General features: G+C 31.6%; 1 protein-coding gene and 1 long non-coding RNA gene across 3 annotated transcripts in view; one reads left to right on the top strand and one right to left on the bottom strand.

Annotated features, from left to right (window-relative positions):
• LOC118185611 (protein turtle-like) overlaps positions 1–20921 on the top strand; it is an 886541-nt gene that overhangs the window by 553295 nt on the left and 312325 nt on the right. The window lies entirely within an intron of this gene.
• Positions 1–20921, bottom strand: part of LOC146996801 (uncharacterized) — a 157671-nt gene that overhangs the window by 3011 nt on the left and 133739 nt on the right. The window contains exon 2 of the long non-coding RNA XR_015041678.1: positions 5047–5122. This is a non-coding gene — a long non-coding RNA (uncharacterized LOC146996801). The remainder of the gene's footprint in view (positions 1–5046; positions 5123–20921) is intronic.

The following is a 20921-nucleotide window of genomic DNA, read 5'->3' as shown; positions in this document are numbered from 1 at the left end:
ATAAGGCAGCTTATTTACTCCAATAAACGAACTACGTTATTATAATTATTGTATTATAGCACTTCATTTACATCAATTTACCGGCAAAAGCTTCTTCTGCCAAATAAAGGCATGTCTGGTGTAAAAATTATAAAACTTCAGTTAAGTACTGAATTATTTTTTTTGCCGAACCAACAAATGCTCTTGAAAAAAGTATTTTCGTATTCTCTTGAACTATTATTTTTCCTAATTGCACTAAAATATGTCATTTTGGTTTCTTATAGTTATCTTCGAATATCCCTTGAAATTAGAAAAAAATATTCTGTCAGATACAGTGTTAATTAAATATTTTCCTTAAAATTTTGTTAATTTTAAGCAAAATGTTAAAAATTTTATCGCGCGTCTTATTTCATCAGAAGACCAATTATTTCATTTCATTATGTATTTTAAATCATTATCATGCTTAATTACTCTTTATCATGGATATATATGTTCTGAAAATGGGGATAGATTTAGAAATTAGAGCGTCTCCTATCCGAATTAAGCAACTTCAAATACATCTGATTATAATATAAATGGTATTACAAGTACTGCTTTCCAAATAGCTTTCACGGTATTATTATGCATTGTTTATGGGAGATTTATTTTACATTTTTGCTAAAAATGGAGGATTTTTCTTATTGGGTTTGGAAGTGTTCTACTTGCTCCAATTCTACCAACTCAGCTTTTATTGTTGTTTCTTACAAGATTCGGTTGGCTGTCAAAAATATAGCTTTCGACCAAGCAAAGAAAAGCTTTGTAAATGAATAAAATTCCCTTATCTTCTCACATTTTTACTAAAATGTTCTTAGTGGATCAGAGTCTCTGGACTAGTTATTATTACGATTTTTCAAAATTTAGGATTATTCTTTTATTTATATTTCAAAATTTTTCATAATGCATTGGAGACTAATAATAAGAAATGTTCGTCTTTGCATTTCAGTTAATGTAAATGGATTAAGTACACTATAAAATTAAAATGGATTATTTTAAAAGAGAGATAGTTATTGATTCACCAAAAAAAAAAAAGTCTGATACACAGTGCTTCAGCACTACAAATCCTATTCATTTGAAAATATACATAAGTGTACTTATTTCTCATTACTCATTTACATTTGTTAAAATATATAAATTTTACTTTCATTCTATGCTCATTGCACATTATAGAAGAATATAATTCTAAAACACAAAAATAAATATTATGAAAAATTAATCTTTTCTTATATTCTCGTAAGAGGCATAAATGTTAGAATTAATATTGAATTTAATAATGGCAGTTTCAAATCTTTTTAAATTATTATTTCAGGCTTTAAATTAATTAAATCGGAATATATATCTTAAAAAATATAAATTTCTAAGGTAAATAATAACACGGGACATTTTTAAATCACATTATTGAACAACGGATTTTATTTTACTTGCAGAAATGTTAGCATTTTGACTGCATTTATTTTCCTTTAATTAGCAGTTGAACTAAACATGAAATTTCAGGCAGAGTGGGAAAATATAACACTTACTAAAGATAAGATTCACTCCTTATTTTTCTTCCTTTCATCATCTGCTATTTCTCATTGATTACTTTCTTCGCGGTGAAAAGATACGTCGCTACGAGAAATACTCTGACCATTCTGGATGAGTAAGGATTATGGGGATTTTCCTTCCCATTTCCAAAATGTCGAACGCTAATCTTATTTCATGTGGAGGTAGATTTATTTTGGATGCTGACGATACTTCGTGCTAGAAATCGAAATGTGTTCCAAAATTGCTGCTACGTTTTATTGAGTAAAGGTTACAAAACAGATTACAGATTTTCAATTTCTAATCGATTAGCAGTAATATTAAAAGTTCAGTAATGAAACTGAAAATAGAAAGAAAATCACTCGTAAATAGTACACCCTCTTGTTTATAATGCCATTGATGGTCTAGAATAAAGCACGTTTTAAGCGGCAGATGAAATAAATATTTCAAAAGAGGTTCCCAAATGATGAAAACCAAATAATCAAATAGTGTAAAATACTACGTATATATTTACTTGAAAATAATTTTCAAAAAATATTTTGTGTGTTTGGGCTAACTAACTATACAAACAAAAAACAATAAGCAATATAGAAATTCACAGATTATGATAAGTAACACCCCACAATTAAATAGATCCAGTCATATATACATATTTATCTAGATATTTAATATATATCAAACTCAGAAGAAATCATTTATAGGAAATAAAGACTTTGCAGATTATTCTGAAATCGAAACCTTCAGTGATGGCTCAAAACAATACAATATAATCTCTTTTTAGCTTGTATGGCTTTCAGATTGCTCAGTTGAAGAACAAGAAGTAGAAGAACCATATAAAATGTGACCCATTCGGACTAATTAAAAAAGGTAAGCAGTCACTTTGGACTACTTAATAAAATAAATAATGAAGCAGCGGGACACCTCAACAAAACGTACCGGAGGGAAGTTATAAATTAAATATTAATATACTTTTGGCAGTTTTTGTTAAATATCTCACAGAAAAAATATTAGAATAGTGTCAACAATGCTGGAAAAGTACAGATACAAAAAGGAATACGGATGGGTTTTCTCTCGGAGTTCTCTCAGAATTTCCGAAAAACCTCAAAACGCACAAACAAGACCAGAGACAGATTAGTGCATGATGAAGTTTGCAGAAAACGTGCAAGTTCCTGGGTCAAGCAAAATGTCATGTGTGTTTGTAATACTAATGACTTCCGAATAAAGGCAATTGGAAGATTTTACTTCAGGTTCAGATTTAATAAACACGAATTGTTAATAGATATAACGTTCTGAACCTGCTTGCGAAACAGTTTGTCTAAAATAAGACTCCTATAAAAGTACCTGAAAAATTAGTGCTGCATATTATTATGGGAAACCTTTCGTAAATTGTTAGTCTATAAAATTGCATTAATCTTAGATATGTATATTTTGTACACGCTACATTTACGATTCACTCGGTTGTATAGATTTTCAATAGATTTATTGGTTCGGTATAACTATTTGTACGTTTTATCAAATAGTAAATTCATGTCTCGACTGATTAGACCTGAACTACTTGTAGTTAGAGACCAGTAATGAGAACTAACCTGTATTTAGAAGCAATGAGACTCCATTTTACGGATCTCAGTGATGTGGATCTATATGAAAAAAGGATACAAACTGGCTCAGTAAAAGTAGGCGGCCAGTGTAATTCTGATTCAAAATCCGGTTACGGCCACGTGCAGTGCTGATAACGACCACGTGTTTCTGAGACTCCTTTGCCAACGTTTTATTTTTCTTTTTTTTCCCTTTTCTAGTAATTTCGTTCTCCTGATGAGGAGGGACCTTTAGCTGCCCTCGAAATCGATTGAGTGTTTTAATATATGTACGCTAAATATAAGGTTGTTATCGCGATTTTGATAAGTATTGTATAATATAATGTTATACTTTCAATAAGCTATCTTAAAGATAGGTTTAAGCTAATAGCAATACAAATTTTTATTCTTCATAAGTGCTGCAGATATTATAATAAAAAAGACGTTTTGAAATTTACGTATAGTAAAATATTTTCACGTTAACTTGTGATCTTTTCCTAGAGTCGGCGACTGAAAAGTAAATTTTTTTAGAGGAATTTTATATCAAACATTTATTTATAATAAAATTTTGCCCCATTATAAAACTCTAAATTTCCCATTCTCTTGTTCTTCATTTGAAATAATTTCAAATTTAGCTTATTTAAATTTTAATTTAAACATTATAAGAAAGAAAACATTTATAGCATACTTGTATAGAAAAGGTGCTAATTTAATTTAGATGAACACATGACACCATTTTTTTTTGGTTGACATACAATATTTTTGGATTTGATGTTATTGTTATGCAATTAGATAGCTGTATCTCCTTCCACAGTTTGTCTTGATAACATATTTTTTTCAAAAAGTAGAAATTAGAATTTTAAAAATGTAGGAGGAAAAAATGTGTAAGTCCATTTCTTTTCTTTTCCGTTTTTTGTGTAAACATTTCTTTCATGCTTTAAACTGAAAAATAAATGTGAAGATAAAATACTAACAATTTTTTCAGTTTTGGTTTTAAATAGTGCTGATGTAATATGAAAGTCGCTCAAGCATTCGTGTAGAAAAAAGTGCAGTAATGCATAAATATTAAAGGAGATATTAAATAATTTTTCTACTATAGGTTTTATATATTTTTCCTTTTGAGAGAGTAAAAAATGTAACTTCAAAGTATTAATTAATGTAAATTAAGATTTTAATGAGCTTTAATTTTCCAACTAATCTAATCCCCTACAAATAGATTCTATTAAATTATTAGTTTTGATAATTATTACTTTTGATATTACTCTTAGAATAAACTTAAAAGGAAAAAAGACGCAAATATAATTCATTATAAGGTAGCTTAATTTCTTTGAATTCACTAAAAGTATTAAATAATGATAAATAAATTCGTATTAAGTGTAAATGTAATTAACTTTTCAAATAGTAAAAAATGCTCTAGTAAAAATAACGGCGGCCACTAAAGAATAAATTTACTAAAGGCAATTCGCCAAATAACACTTGCTTATTTTTCCTCCTGCATAAACGTATTTCTAACTTAAACGTGAACTTTTAAAGAGAAGTAAACGGTTATTTTAAAGATAGGCATTTAAAATTTAGGTAGATAGGTTTATCGTTCAGTACGAAGAAATATTTAACCGTCATAGTTAATAATCTTGTCATGAATTGTAATAATGCAGCCTGTGTTAAATAGTACCTGGAATGTTTATTTTATGTATAAAACGCCTATTGTTCAATTCCAAACATCCAGTCATTTGCATTACTTGTTTTTTATTCCAGGCCGAGTAAAATCGTAATTTTTTATTAAATTTTATTCTTTATTAATCGTGATCCATGTAGTGTCAAAAATTTACAGTAAAAGCGCAGTTTTGAACAATATACTAAATTAATTCAGAATAATAAGTATTACGTACATACTATCAAAACATGTATAATCTTTTAATATTCATAAAATACTTACTTAACCGTTATGTAGGCATATAGTTCGTTGCTTACTTTGTGCGATTCATCGCATAAGTATAGCATACTTTTCTTCCCTAAAAATAGACAAGAGCAGTATGGTGAACTAAAACAGTATCCTCAGTAAATGTATCTACACTATGTGGTCTTTTCTAACTCTTAAAGATAAAATTTTGCATTAATTTTAGAATTTAAAGTGTAATATTTTACCTAGTTTAAAACAATTCCAAATGCAAAACTAAATCCTGTTATTCACATTATTTAAAATATATATTCGCAACACAAAATAAAGCAATTTAAATGCAGATTTATATTTGGAATTCATTTTATATTATAATCTGCATACGAGAGAATAAGAATCTGAACGAATAAAACTTCCGAAACTTATACAATTTTAAAAAACGTTTTCTGTTTTTGAGAATTTAACAACTTTCCCTTTTGAATATCAGCCTCTTTTATAAGATAAATAATTTTTATTCTCTCTAAATTAGGTATCTTTTATCTTAAACATTGTATTTTGAGGTAATATTAAAAATAGTTAAATTTAGAATACCTAAATTTAGAGCAACACAATAACTAATTCTAGAGCTGTTTAGTCGCTTAGCAATGAATTTATGACCACTTTTTTAATGCTGTCAGTTTGATTTTCACAAAACAACAATATATCTCATCCTTTTTAAATGGAATCCATTTGTTTCGTTCCTATTGAAAGAACAGGAGAACAGAGAAATACAATTCATTTTCCAATAGTAAAAACCTTATTTCTGTGTCAAAGCAAAAAATAAAATACAAAAATAAATATGTATTCATAACATTTTTACAACTAGCGTATCGCAAAGCATGATCCCCCATGTGTTTCCTTATGCGCCACGTGTTTCCTCTTTCTATCTATACGACAATCTTTCTGCTTTAAAAAAACATGAAGTTTTTATCAACTTCAATCTTATCATAGAATTTCGGGGCTTTTTCCACAATGTCTTCGTTTAATACATTTCTTTTATCTCCCAGCTTTTGAATCATTTCAATATTTTATCCACACTATTTTTGAATTTACATTCACACTATTTTTGGCTTTAGCGTTCTAGGTAAAGTCAATTTTTCTTTTCTGCATGCTGTTTTCGTTTATTGTTTTTTATAATACTTTACAGAGACCATAAAAGGAAAACTGCATCAATATTTTTCTATTGGTATCCACTCGCATGAAAATATAACCGGTATAGAGAATATTTTATTCAGTGTGTTATTAAATTTCATTTCTATATTTGTAGCCATAAGTGTTGTATGCGATGAGTAAAATATCCGTCCGCAAAATTACCCTGAATCAAAGATAGCTCGAAGTTGTTACGTTGAAAAGAAAATAAACCTTTAACACTAATTTAATTAACACTAACACTAATTTAACAAGAAAAATGGCTGAAGGGAACACCAAGCGTTAAATTTAAAAACTGCGTAGAATTTTACTCTGCAGAACAACTTTATAAAAAACACGCTATTACGTATAACAAAATTACAATGAAATAAGTAATATCCCTTAATACAAATATTAATTATTCTAATAAATAAATTAACCAACTTCCCTTTGCAAAATCTTAAGAACTCAAATGGTATAAAGGAGGTTAAGAACTGTTTCCTAAAAAAATCCCTCAAACCTTTTCAATATCTTAAAAACAATGAACTGAGCAATAAATAACATAAAAGAATACAGAAAACAAAAAATTCTGAAAAGCAAAGTATAATTAATGATATTTTATCATATAGTTTCAAGAGAAAAGTCACAATGAAATAAGCTATATCCCTTAATACAAATATTAATTATCCTAATAAAAAATTAACCAACTTTCGTTAAAGAACAAAAATCATACAAAACTTTTAATACCTTACAGACAGTGAAATAAACAAAAAATAACATGAAAGCAACGCAAAAAACATAAAATTCCGCGCAGAATTTTGCTCTGCAGAACAACTTTATCCAAAAAAATTCAATAAAAATGCATTATATATATAAATGACAATGAAATATGCCAATCTCTTGAAAACAGTGACATAAGAAATACGCTGAAAAATTGTTGCCAAACCCATATTTCTGAAAGAATGAAACTATTCAAAATCATGCGATTTCATCAAAAATCTATCAACAACAATAAGACAGAAAAATTGATGCCAAAATCACATTTTTAAAGATGTGAGATGTGAGAAGTGTACTCGGAAGCTTCATTTAAAATATTTTTTAAAAAATACAAAATGTTATCATTTTTCCAAAATTTGTTTTGTAAAAGCAGTCGCAAACATGAAAGTTTAACGTGTCCAAAAATCAAAGAAAAATAAACTGTACATTTTTTTAAATAAACGTTTTTAGAAAAAATCCCGTTGAAAAGGTGTTAAACTCCCTTTGTTAAATAAATTCGTATTTAATCGTTTACTGAAACACGAAATTTATTTTAAGTTCGTAAAATAGCAAAGTGCCTACGTTTCATGACGATGTGAAAATGGAGTGTGTAGAGTAAAATCTCGCTTTACTATAGCCCATTATGTCTCAAAATGACGCGATTTCGTCACAAAACATAAAATAAAAAAAATTCGAATTCGAATTTCGAAAAACTCGCTGCGAGGTGCACTGGCTCTTGTCTAGATGCACCTATGTACCAAATTTCGTAGCCGTGGGTCTATTAGCTTACGCGCAGCGTGAACGACAGACACACAGACACACGCAGAGAGACTCTTTCTTTTATTATATGTAGAGATTCCAAATATTATAATTAAAATATCTGGCCAGACTACCCCTACAAAACATAATCTGAACATTTTCTCAATAATATCTCATTTGTTCACTTATCTCGAGTACGAATGTGAATACTACAAATCATTAATTAATAATTTCACATTTAGAAAAGAGAACAAATTATTTTCTGACATTTAGTTAATATTAAATTCTTTGATATAATACTGAAATCACAATTACTTCAGTGAAAATTTCTTTTCAGAAATATTTATTTTAAGACATATATCGAAATTAAATAAACATGACAATTAAACATTAAAAAAATAATCAATTCAATCTCTCTAATTCAGAAGTCAAACAACAAAAATCAGCGTTCATTTTTAAAATTTTCACAGGACTAGTTTCGATGGTTTTACCGAACCACCATCCTCAGCTGCAAAACCGCAAATGAACAAGATAGGAAATAATGATTAGATAAGTTAAGAAAGCTTGGACAAGAATAAGCAAGTGGCGCCATGATAAAGAGCTACAATGCGTGAAATTCATTCTAACCCGGATATTATCATTTCAAAGGCCGACAAAGGCGGCCAGATAGTCGTCATGGATAAGAACACTTACATCGATGGTGTCACTAAACTCTTAAACGAAGGACCATATAATCCGATCCCTAAAGATCCTTCACCTTCGGACTTGTCAAATATAAAAACTGCGATCAAATCTTCACAAATCATTTCAAGCAACTTAAAACATTCGCTTATCCCATCTGTTGCGAATTGTGCCAGATTATATGCTCTTCCCAATATTCAAAAAAGTGGTATTCCTTTCCGCCCTATTGTATCAAATTTAGGTACTGCCTCGTATACCTTAGCTAAATATTTAGTTTCTAGATTTTCAACTCTATTAGACAATAACATTTACAGCATAAAAAATTCAATAGAGTTTGTAAAAAAGGTTAAAAACATTTCTTCTAGAAATTTACTCATGGTTTCTTTTGATGTAAAATCATTATTCACCAATGTTCCAGTGGAGGGTGCATTAAGATGTCTAGAAACCAGGTTTCGCGAATTTTATTTCTCTTGCATCGAAATTGATGAGCTAATTTCTCTCACTCAACTCTGTTTGAAACAAACACATTTTGTTTTCCAAAATAAATATTACAAGCAAACTGAGAGATTAGCCATGGGAAGCCAAGACAGTCCCATCCTGGCTGATATCTACATGCATTATTATGAATCAAAATTGTTTGAAACTCTAAACTTCCCGGCATGGTTCCGCTACGTAGACGATACTTTTACCCTGTTTGAAAGTAATAAAGGTGATTTAAATAAAGTTCTTTCAACAATGAATTCTATTGATCCTGCTATTCAGTACACTTTTGAACTTGAGACTTGCAATTCTCTTCCGTTTCTCGACATTCTGGTCAGTAACACATCCAACTTCAGTACTACGGTTTACCGTAAACCTTCATCGGTTTGCCTTCCACCACACTTCAAATCATGTCATCCGACTAAACAAAAGTTAGCTTTATTTTATTCTTATGTTTTTCGTGCTCTTCAAGTTTGCTCCTCCAAACTAGCGCTTGATGAAGAACTAAATTATTTAAAAGCAATAGCTATTGACAGGGGCTTTCCACCCATCATTATTAATCAAGCAGTTAAAAAATTCTCATCTCAACGCACTCAAAGGCACACTGTTGTTTTAGGAGATTATAAAAATTCTGTGGTCATTCCCTTCTTTCCATCAATTAGCTATAAAGTTGCACATATTTTGCAGAAATTTAACTTTCGGGTTGTTTATTCTCCCATCAATAAAATTCCGAGTTCCGTACTCAAGGACCCCATTCCGGATATGAATTCTTGGGGTATTTATAGGATTCCTTGCCAGTGTGGTTTAATTTACATTGGCCAAACTAAGAGAGCCTTAAAATTTCGCGTCAAGGAACATGAGACATATGTTAGAAAAAAGGAAACACACAAGTCTTCTGTTGCTCAACATTGTTGGTCCGAAAATCACACTTTCAATTTTTCTGCTGCCAAAATTATTCAAAAAACATCTTCCATTGGAGAATTGGATTTTCTAGAGACATTTCACATTCAAAAAATCTTTCTGTTCTTGTTAACGATCCTAATTCCAATCCATCTTTGCCTTTGGCCTTTAAAGAAAGTATGTTTTAGTTCTGGTTTCACCAACAGATGGCGCCACTTGCTTATTTCTGTCCAGGCTTTCTTATCTTATCTACCTATCTTGTTCATTTGCGGTTTTGCAGCTGAAGATGGTGGTTCGGTAAAACAATCGAAACTAGTCCTGTGAAAATTTTAAAAATTAACGCTGATTTTTGTTGTTTGCCTTCTGAATTAGTACTTATTCGGCGTGTTATTGTGTCTCATTCCCTCTATTTAGACAAAACACTAGTAGAAAATAACAAAATTAGAGGAAACAAAAATTCACTTACGAAATCCGCATACAGAGGTCTGAGGGGCTCGGGAAGCAGCCCGGATCCCATCCCAATTCGTCGAAATAAAAACGGCCAAAACTTCATCGTTGTCAGGAAAACCGATACTGAAATCTGTTTCAGCCACAACGGGAATATTCTCGTAATTCCACTTCATTGTTGTCAGGAAAACCTATACTTAAATCTGTTCAAAGCACAACGGGAATTTTCTCATAGTTCATTCCATCAGAAATTCTGTTTCTTTCTGCTAAAAACCACCATGATGAAACCAAGACCCTTATGCTGCAAGACAGGAAAAATACTTCGCCGCCGTCTAACACGATGGGAGTCCGCACGAGCTCGAACAAGTCTTCGCAGCCAGAACCAGGGAGACGCGGTAATATCCCTTAACTGCAACCCACGGTCGACACCCGATTGGTCACCGTGTTCCCTTTTTCTCCGCTCCCACTCAGAAGAGTTGGTCAGAACTCGCACAAAAACTTCGCTATCGCTCACTGATCGGTACAGCAAACCCTCTGAAGCTCTGGAAAACCTGCTAAACAAAATCTGCTCCTGCCTCTCGTGCAACTCGGTTGACGGTCACAAAGAAACACCTCTAATTCACCATTGGCTCAAATATTAATAAAATTAAAATTTAGCCAATCTTAAGCAAAACTTGGACCCCCTCTAGCCAACAAAAAGAACGGCAATAAACCACGAGGAAAATTCGAAGAAATTCAGAACTTTCTAAAAGATGACAGACCCTTTCTTTCCCACGCAACAGAAGAATGTTTCCAACCTATAAACACTGTCAAATATCGCCGCCCACTAGATCTATTCGCTTCTGAACGAGCAACGCACGCGTTTTCAGCCTTAGCAAAAAGAGGAAAATGCAGCTGGTCGCAACTGACCGCTTCGTGGGAAATGGAAGTAACAAGCCTCGCCCTTTTCTGAATTCACATCCTCAACTTAACTTAAAAGAGCTTTGCCCTAATTGAACGAAAAGTTTAAGCAATACTAAATATTATACATTAATTCTTAAATATGAACATTACAAATTCATTGTTCACAGTAAAATAATATAATTACTAAGAATATCTTATGCACAGTAAAATAATACACAAAGTAATAATAGTTGTACTCAACAAAATAGTACATAACAATTTTCCATAACAAATTCCCCTATGCACAGTAAAATAATACATAATAATTGTACACAACAAAATGATACATAACAATTTTCCATAACAAAGTAACTAAGTCTTCACTTACTTAAACAACAGAATTCTCTCAGTTCAAATTTAAAATTGAATATCACACAATTGTTATTTAGCAGAGATTCAAATATTCATAACAATTAATAGTCGAATATATTATATCATTGAAGGGCATTCATTCTAAATGCCATCAGTTAAATGTAACATTACAAAATTCCTTTCAAATCATTCAGCTTGCTTTAGCAGCCAAGTATATAGTTTGAAAGGTTGTAAGGATTATGTTAATTTTTCTAACAGATAAATTTTTAGTTAAAGTTCCTTTCCTAGCCCTTCTAAATTTCAACTTACAACTTCAGGCCAGAACGTATTTTTAGAATCACTTGTTAATGCAAATTTAAGGAGTAGTATTTAACCGCGGTGTTCTACTGTCTTAGTCAGAGAGAACCAGTGAATCTGGCTAGCACGCGTCCGCCTTTTGAGGCTATTCTCTCTTAAGCTATTATTACGCTCGAGCGTAATTTAGGCCGTTGATAGCTTAAAGGGCCAACTCTGTTAGAAGTATGATAGCTTCGGCTATATCTTTTTAGTTAAGATTAGTATAGTTCTTAGTCTCTTAAGTTTAAGCCCGAGTGTCGGCTTTATTGTAAAACTCCAAGACGGAGTTCTGTTACACCTTATTAAACAATAAAGGGTTATTTCATCCTTCTTATTTGTTTTTTTCTATGTCACGAACTCAAGCGATTATTTGCTTACTTGTTTTCAAGATTCTTCAAATTCAACTGTAACGTAAAAGTACACAGTACAGAATCTTACAAGGTAAAATAAAGATTTTACGTTATATCTAATAGCAACACTGACTATTTAAAAAGCACATCAAAATTAAAGAACGTATGTCTTTTAATTGATTTCACTTGATAAATTCTCCGATTGAGGAATGTAATGTACCATAACGGTCCCAAAATTGAAGATCCCAGTTACATATCTTTTATCTTTATCAAGTCAAAATCTTAAAGTCTGAGAATATCAATGCGACATTTGCTTTGAAATATATTCTTTGTTAAAAATATCTAAAGCTTGATGCAGTAAGAATCTTAAGCTTGATCCCTTTTTTATAATTTAAATAAAATAAAGGATTTTTGTAATTGAAATAAATTAAAATTAAAGTATGGTTTTTTATTATTTTTTTATTTATTTATTTACAATACGCAAACTATTCAGACCAAATCTAATAAAAGTTTTAGTATCTAGCCAAAATATTTATACCGAAAATTAAAAAAAAGAAAAGCATTTTCCTCAATCTATACCTTTTCTGCTTATTATTGCATAGAAATATGTAACATTCAAAACGTTGAGAGGTAAAAACATTTAAGTAGTCTTTCTTAATCTTTATTCATAACAAAAGCTTTTCCGTTTGATTTTTAGTAAAACCTAACCCAAATCCAGCACATTAAAGAACCATCATTAATCATGTTAAAAACAGAAAAACTTCTTAAATTTTTGTAGTTATTCATAACTTCATGGTGTGCCAAAATTATTAGCATAAAAATGATAATGTTCGTAAATTATACATGAATATTGTTTTACATTTCGATAAAATTGTATGCATTGTAAAATGGATTATTTATTATATTGATAAAATACTAATTAATTGCAGTTTCAAATTGAAAAATAAATTTATTTTAGTGTCTTAGAAATTTAATCTTCAGTCATTTACATTTTAAAAATTGGCATAAAAGCAAAGATATAAATTTATCTGAAACTATCTAAAACTTAATTTTACATCTAATGACATGCACGTTGCAATCAAAAGCTTCATATCTTATACTAAGAGAAAAAAATAGTTTCTTAAGGAACACCTATTTATATTTGTGGAAGGAATTTTATCTCTTTCTTGCGCAAACAAAATAATAAGTTTTAATTTTCGTTTAATGTGAAGCTGTATAAACATAGTAAAGTACATTTTGCAGAATTCAAAGTAAAGGTATCTTATTTCAGGATATTTTCTCTCTTTTTCATTTGCTGTTTCACTTCATATTATTTTATTATATAACCATATTTATTATATAATCTTCATGGAGAGGTTTCTAAGGGAATTTTATTCGTATCCGCATTTGCACATACGATAACCAACGAATATCCAATGCAGACAGACTGCTCCGTTAAACTACCAATATTCAATTCTTTCCCACGCAACCACTGAAAGGAGAATGATTTTTTTCTTTTCTTTCAATCAATTTAAAGAACTCAAAAATTATATGTCTTCTTTCTGTTTTATTCTTTACGTCAGCTATACTCAATTCTACTTTTAACTTTTAGTTACATATTTTTATGTTATCGCAGCCTATCGCTCTTTAAAACATCTAACGCTTTTAAATTTCTTTCGTAATTAAAATTCAAATGGACTTAACAAGCATAACATGTCTTCTGGTTTCAAAGTTTTCTTAAAGACAGTCCTGAAGGCAAAATACTTTCATTCACGCATTTTACAAAAACGTGAAATTCGATCTTTTCATGTAACGATAAGGGTTAGTTGAAACACTGCACTTTAATTGAAGTGGAAAATGTTTCTCACAAAAGCCGAGTACTCAACTGAAATAAGACGTCAAGTTAAGCGAATTCTCTTTACTTCTTCAACAAACTCGTATCTTTGATGAGCTAGTCATAAAAATAGCAAAGCCTAGAGGTTTTTATCCTCAAATACATTAAGTTAAAAAAGGAGTTTACTTAGGTTTCCCCAGTACTTTGATGCTTTCCTTTTTTTCTAAATTTCGAATAAGATGTTTAGTCTCATTGGTTAAAAGAAAATTTTCCGCTGTTTCTGTAAGACTTAAATCCTCTTTTATGCTTAGCTTATTCAAGTTTAAACGTGAGATCTTTCTTTTTGAATTTTTTAAATACACTTTTTTGTAAAGGTTGTTTTTGTCAAGTTTTAAAAAAGGAACTACGATTTCTTTTCATTATTATTAGTGTTAAATTAGAGCCTCACTGAAAACTTTCCTATTAGAAGGTAAGCGCATTGATATTTTTTCCTCCTCAATAGGAACATCTGGTTTTTCATTGCTATTTTAGGAAACTTGTTTTAAAGTTGCAGAGTTTTTTACCTTTTGCTAAGCTACTAATATTTTTTAACTACTCGTATTTGCCTCTTTTCTGTTTGTAAGAAATAGTTAGATTTCCAGATTGTCTAAATACCTTTCCTTCTCTTGTGTTGTGCTACTTATATTTTACTTGAATGATATACGTAATTCATATGTTCTTTATCGAGCAAGTAAATTATGTTTTAATGTTTTCATTTATACTACCTTTGTTACTATAATAGCCAAAAATAAATAATATATATTTTCATAAAAATGATCGTTTTGACTGTTATTATAGCAGGAAATCCTAACAAGAGACATAACAGCTTTTGCACCTTTTTTACAGCTAGCGTAGATTTAGATACTTACTACTGAAATTTAGGTGAAAATACGAAAATATATAAGAAGAAAAATATTGAAAATTTTGCAATTCTTGTTTTTGTTTAAATATTTAGAAACATGAATCGTTCACAATGCAGGAGCCGTTATTTTGTAATATGTTTTGGCGTTGTTAGATATTTCTCAATAGTAGCTCAGTTATTTTGTTTTCATAATTATTTCGCTTATCTTTCTTCAGTTCTAATAGAAATTTAAATGATGAAATGTATAGAAAGCGCACATTTGCTTTGTTTCACAATAAAATAAGAGTATTTGATTTTGAAAAGTGCAATCCATACTGTTTACGGGGTACTTAAAATCCACTAAAAGCTGCAGTTCTTCTTTTTCATATATGCGTAAAGAAATTTTACTGAGGTTTTCCAACGAATTTAATTTCCTCATAATGCGATAGTTTGTGTAATAATAATAATAATCTATGCACGTGTATTCGAACGCGTATGAGTTTCTATCGCATTCTGTTTTGGTAGTAAAGTTGCATGTCTTCCAAGACGCAATTTCGTATGTGTGGCTTCAGTGGTTCTCAATTTTTTCTCTCTATGCACCCCGTTTAGCGTTGTTAGACGATCATTCCCATCTCTTTTGCAAAACTCGAAGTATACATATATTTCTATCTAAATTTTAATATTTTAAATGTGTTTTTTTTTTAAAATGAAAGGAAAAAAATATAGAAACAGCTGTTAAGTACCAAATTGGGAATAAAAGTAATTTTTTATATTCATAAACTAAACCTAAATATTTTATAAAAAATAAAAATGCTGACTGCATTCCCCCCCTCTTGTAATTATGAAATCTTTCTTTACGGGAATTTCTTCTCCTGTTTGAGAACACCTGTGGTAATTCATTCTAAATTATCACTATACTTACAGATATATGATTCATCTATCTAATGAGCATCTAAGAATCGATTGGCCAAACATCGGAGAGGAACACCTATCCTCAAATTTAGCATACAGAAAATAGCTAACTCTCAAAATAAAGCTGAATATAGATGATTTCTTCGATGTGCATCAGTGGCATATTTTGTCACTTAATTTATAAATATTTAAGCACTTTTAGAAGCAGATTTTATACTCGTAGATTTTCTTATTAGAGTGAAAGATTTTTTCAAGTGTTATAATGCTGAACTGAAAGACTAGGTATTGCTAATAGACATGTGCGTGTACAAAATTTCGGGACAGAATTCGAATTACACAGGAGACCTTGCAAGTCACGAAATTGCATAAGCTTTATTGATCGATCAGTGAATCGTTGGAAAAGACGCCTGCATTGCGGCCAAACCAGTGCAGTTTCATACTCCATCAACCGCGCGTTTTCGGAAATGACTCAGTTACTGAACATGCCAATAGTGATTTTTTATGCTGGATTCATTGTCCATGTGTGTGCAGGCAAGCCTCCACATTATTCAGCGTCAGGTGTGTTAACTGCGACCGCCGAATGACAAGGCGAAAAAGATTGTAACAACCGGTTTCTCCCTCTTCTGCTGCTGAGGTTCGTCGGTGTAGGTCGCTCTCTGGCTGTCCTCACCCTGGCTCCCAGCGCATTAACAAGATATGCGCTGTGAAATGGTGGATTCGAGTTGCTCGCAGCTCGAACGTTCTATTAACGTAAAAAAGCCCCCCCCCCGGGGTTTGACTCAGGCGAACGCCTGGGAAGTACTGGTTAGGGTCTGTACCTAGGCAGTCTCAACCACGGGGGTATATAATTTGACTTCATAGGACTAGAGCCCGAGTATTGTACTCGGGTTGCTTCAGGCTTGGCAGGGACCGCACTGTACTGTCGTGTCTGTTCCTTCGGCTGGGGTGGAGCTATATTGTACATTTGTCGACTATGTTCGAGGGGATTTGACGCCATTCAGTTCTCGTGGCGGGGACTGAGAAAGCGGACAGTGCACCTTATTGTGGTTTTGCCAATGGAGTGGTGCCCGGCAGCAAGGTGATAACGTATTAATTTCGCAACGTTAATGTACTGCCCAATGCTTCGTAAAAGCCGAGCGGGGACTGTGGAGGTTGCGCCCGCGAGAAAGAGGTCCCACAGACGTAGGATACCTCAAACTCTGAATGGGTCCCACATAATGAGGACCTGGGACGGAGATTCTTCGTCCGGTGTGTCTGTCCTCACCCTGGCCAATGTGATGTGCCATTTTCTTTCTTTATCGTTGCTGTATTCCTTAGATGCTGTCTGCTGATATAAGAAAATCCTTTTTAGTGAGATTTTTAGTTCAAGATTCAACATAATAATTACTCCAGTTTCCTATACATTGTTGCAGAAAATAATTTTGCTCAGCTCCTTCCTCTTTTCGAAAACTCTCCGAGCGCACGTTTTTATGAGATCTGAAATTTCCTGACTTAAAGAAGAAAAGGCAATAATACTACGATTAACCAAGTACACCTAATGACTGCCATCAAAAATTCATTATTCCTTTCGCACAGAGACCTTGTTTTGCGCTGATGGAAAAAGTTTAACTTTATTCTCAGTGCAACGCTATTTTGATGATGCGCATCACTCGTGCCTGATATTCAGATTCATTCATTCGTCTGTCTGGTAGATAATTTTTATTTGTGTTAATGCTTATTTCAGTAATGAAGATGTAGAAATAAATTTAATGATTTGGTAATATATGTTTGTCACCTTTTGGGGTAACTTACCTTAATTTCATATTGTGATGTAGCCGTTCCTCAATAGACACTAATGCCGGCTAGCTTTAAAAGGATTTATTAACAGAGCACACAGGAACGGTTACAAACAAAAGAAATATACATAAAAAATGAAACATATACCAAATGGAACATCAAACATTGAGAATAACATAACATAGTAAGCTATCATCATGGCGGCTGGAGGTCGACTGACGTTTTTTTCATATCGCCACGAGATGGCGTTTAAATAAAATAGTTCGGTTACAGTTCATGAGTTCATGGCGTGAATAAAATAGTTCAGTTACACTTAAATAGGTCTGTTACAATATTCCTTTTAGACCACACACTTCTATTATCAAATTTTATTATCAACAATATGGATAATGGCAAGTTATCCACGCGGTATGATAAGATAAGGCGAAGACGCATTTGATGACAGATAGCGATTTCGTTACCAAATAGTTTCCAAGGAAGTTGGCATAAAGCCCATTAGTCCTGCTATTATTACGTGTGGATCATATGTTCCATGTGTTCATGATTTATTATAGTGTAAACAAAATACAAGACATAATTGATGAAAGTACTGATGTTTGAGTATCCTGTTGGAAGAAACATACGTTTTCACAGAAATATCATCATGTATGACAAAAATCACTGAGCAAGGTTAATGCTTGCAACCAGTCTATCATTTCAGCAACAATCTGAGAAACAGGGTCATCGTTTTCAAACATTTTATTTAATACATAATGAAAGTACGGCCTAATATTTGTCTAAACATAATACAAATATCTGAATATTTCATTCTGGGTAAGTCCAGAAGTGGATGCATAGGATCAATTCTAAAAGCTCGTGTTATGCATGGGACATCTAAAAGCATGGTTTTAGGCAAGATTTGAATGGCATGTACGGTAAAGTACTGAAACTAATACATATTCCACCAACATATTATTTATGGCTCTACACGGATTGCTGTCCTCTTGAGAACCTCTCCTTGTTAAACCCCTATCACATACGCTATTCATTGCCGGAACAATATGTTGAAAGAAACATTTCTTGGAACTGCGTTTTCACGAAACCGGGTTAACATCTTCACTTGGTAAACAGACTTGAAAGACAAATAGGAATCAGTTTTCGTCAGATTGGCGAAAGACATGTTTGCTTTCAGATTCCGTATATATACAAAATATATTTTGTAATTATTATTATGCTGTTGGCTCAATGCCTTGGTAAAATGACATGTGTTTTTTACATTAATTGTTACTTTTAAATTGTATATTTTTTACTCAGATTCTTGTAGTCATCTGTTGTATATATTTTTGTAAATACTTTTACATAGTGCATTCAGTGATTTGTCGTTATTTCTAATTTTTATTATAGTAAACAATATTTTGTATCCATGTTTTAATTTAACAATTTTTATGTACACAATTTAATGTCATATGATATATGCTGATATATGCTTTGCGATGAGTGAAAAATATTTATTTTATACCCAAAATTTTAACTATTTCGTGAAGACTAGTTGCTCAGTTTTTTTTTTTTTTGTTTGTTTGTTTGATTAAATTCCGAAGTAAATTTCAAATTCAAAGGTTTTATGTAAATGGGTGAATTTTAATGATTAGTGTGTATTCCATATCCTTGATAATGTGCAGAGAACTGATGAATACAGTTGCTACCAATTACATGATCGTTATATAAATTAGAAGTAACTTCAAATAAACTTTTTGGCAATGTTCATTTTTGTATTCATATATATCATAAGTCATATATTTACATAGACATAGAGAGAGAGAGATGCGATGGTTCAGAAGTTGTTGATGTATGTTTATTAGTAGTGATGTAATGAATGAGATTTATATTAATGAATGTACAAATTGTTTCATCATTCATATTAATAAATCCATAAATTTCTGATGTTTCAAAATGTACCGACTTCTGCCGACGAATAATATGTAAACAAATCATCAGAACTAGCACATCACCATCAAGCACGTCATAAAATACTGTCTACTCTGAAATTTCCACGATTATAAATTTAATGAATATATAAACATTTTTTTAAATGACTTGTAGACAGTTATACTACAACAATTCAGCAATCAGCAATATATATATATATATATATATATATATATATATATACGGCTTGTTCATGCGATGCGTGCGTTGTTATACAACAATTTCAAATTAACTAGAAGTGGACTGTACTAAATATTTTATTCAACAACTTTAATCAAATGCGTGCCATCTTTCAAGCGATGACTTACTACTAACAACAACAGCAATAAAAAATAAAACTGAGTAAGCGTTTATAGGGTTGCTGTAATGAACATCTGCGCCATGCAAGGCGCCAAGAAGAGAAAAAATGACGTAATCTTACAGTTAAATAGTCTTAATGACTTAACATACCCCCCGGCATTGAAGGGTTACTTCAACAGTTTCGTGCGATAATACTCATAATAACCTACAAAATTGTACAATTACTACCTTATACAATAATTCAATACGAATAACATCTCTTAATTCAATATAATAATATTCAATTTTCAATAAAACTTTTTTATAGACAATACAATGTACAATACAAGTTTTATAATAATAAGCTAACACTTAACTAACTTAGGAAGCTTCTTCTTGGGGTAAAATTGCAATTTTTGTAATTCCACGCTTAATGATGCCCTTTGCTGTCTGTATTTCTACTACTCTAACCTTACCGTCAACTCCAGGAAAAATTCTTGTAATGCGCCCTAACACCCATCTACAAACAGGAAGCTCATCCTCCTTAACTAGTACTAGCATACCTATTTTAATATTCGTTTGTTCTACCTTCCATTTTGAACGCTGTTGTAATGTGTTTAAATAGTCCCTATGCCAACGATTCCATATCAACTGGACAAATCTGGTAGTTCGTTTCCATCTTGAGAGTCTGTTTTCAGGTATATCAATTAATTCGGGTTCTACTATAGCATTCAAGGGTCTTCCAATGAGAAAATGACCTGGTGTTAATGCCTCTAAATCATTTACATCGGAAGATAAGGGAGTAATAGGGCGAGAATTTAAAACAGACTCTATCTGAGTTACTACAGTTAATAACTCCTCGAAAGTCAACCTTGCATTACCTACAATCCGCTTTAAGTGATATTTCACGGATTTTATTCCAGATTCCCATAGTCCACCAAAATTAGGTGTCCGTGGGGGAATAAACTTCCATACTATTCCTTCTTCACCTAAATAATCTGCTAATTTTTTGTCAGGATTTCTAATTAAATTGTTAATTCTTTGCAATTCGGCATTTGCGCCAACGAAGTTTTTTGCATTGTCTGAGAAAATGATTGAGCATTTTCCGCGCCTAGCAATAAATCTCTTTAAGGTGGCAATAAATGCGTCAGTGGTGAGT

The sequence above is a fragment of the Stegodyphus dumicola genome, chromosome 6 (assembly GCF_044657685.1).
Source record: "Stegodyphus dumicola isolate Sdum_Otavi_A_Nest chromosome 6, ASM4465768v1".
In the NCBI taxonomy this organism is placed as follows: Eukaryota; Metazoa; Arthropoda; class Arachnida; order Araneae; family Eresidae; genus Stegodyphus; species Stegodyphus dumicola.
Note: the sequence above shows the minus strand (reverse complement) of the source record. Positions and strands in the feature narration are given on the sequence as shown.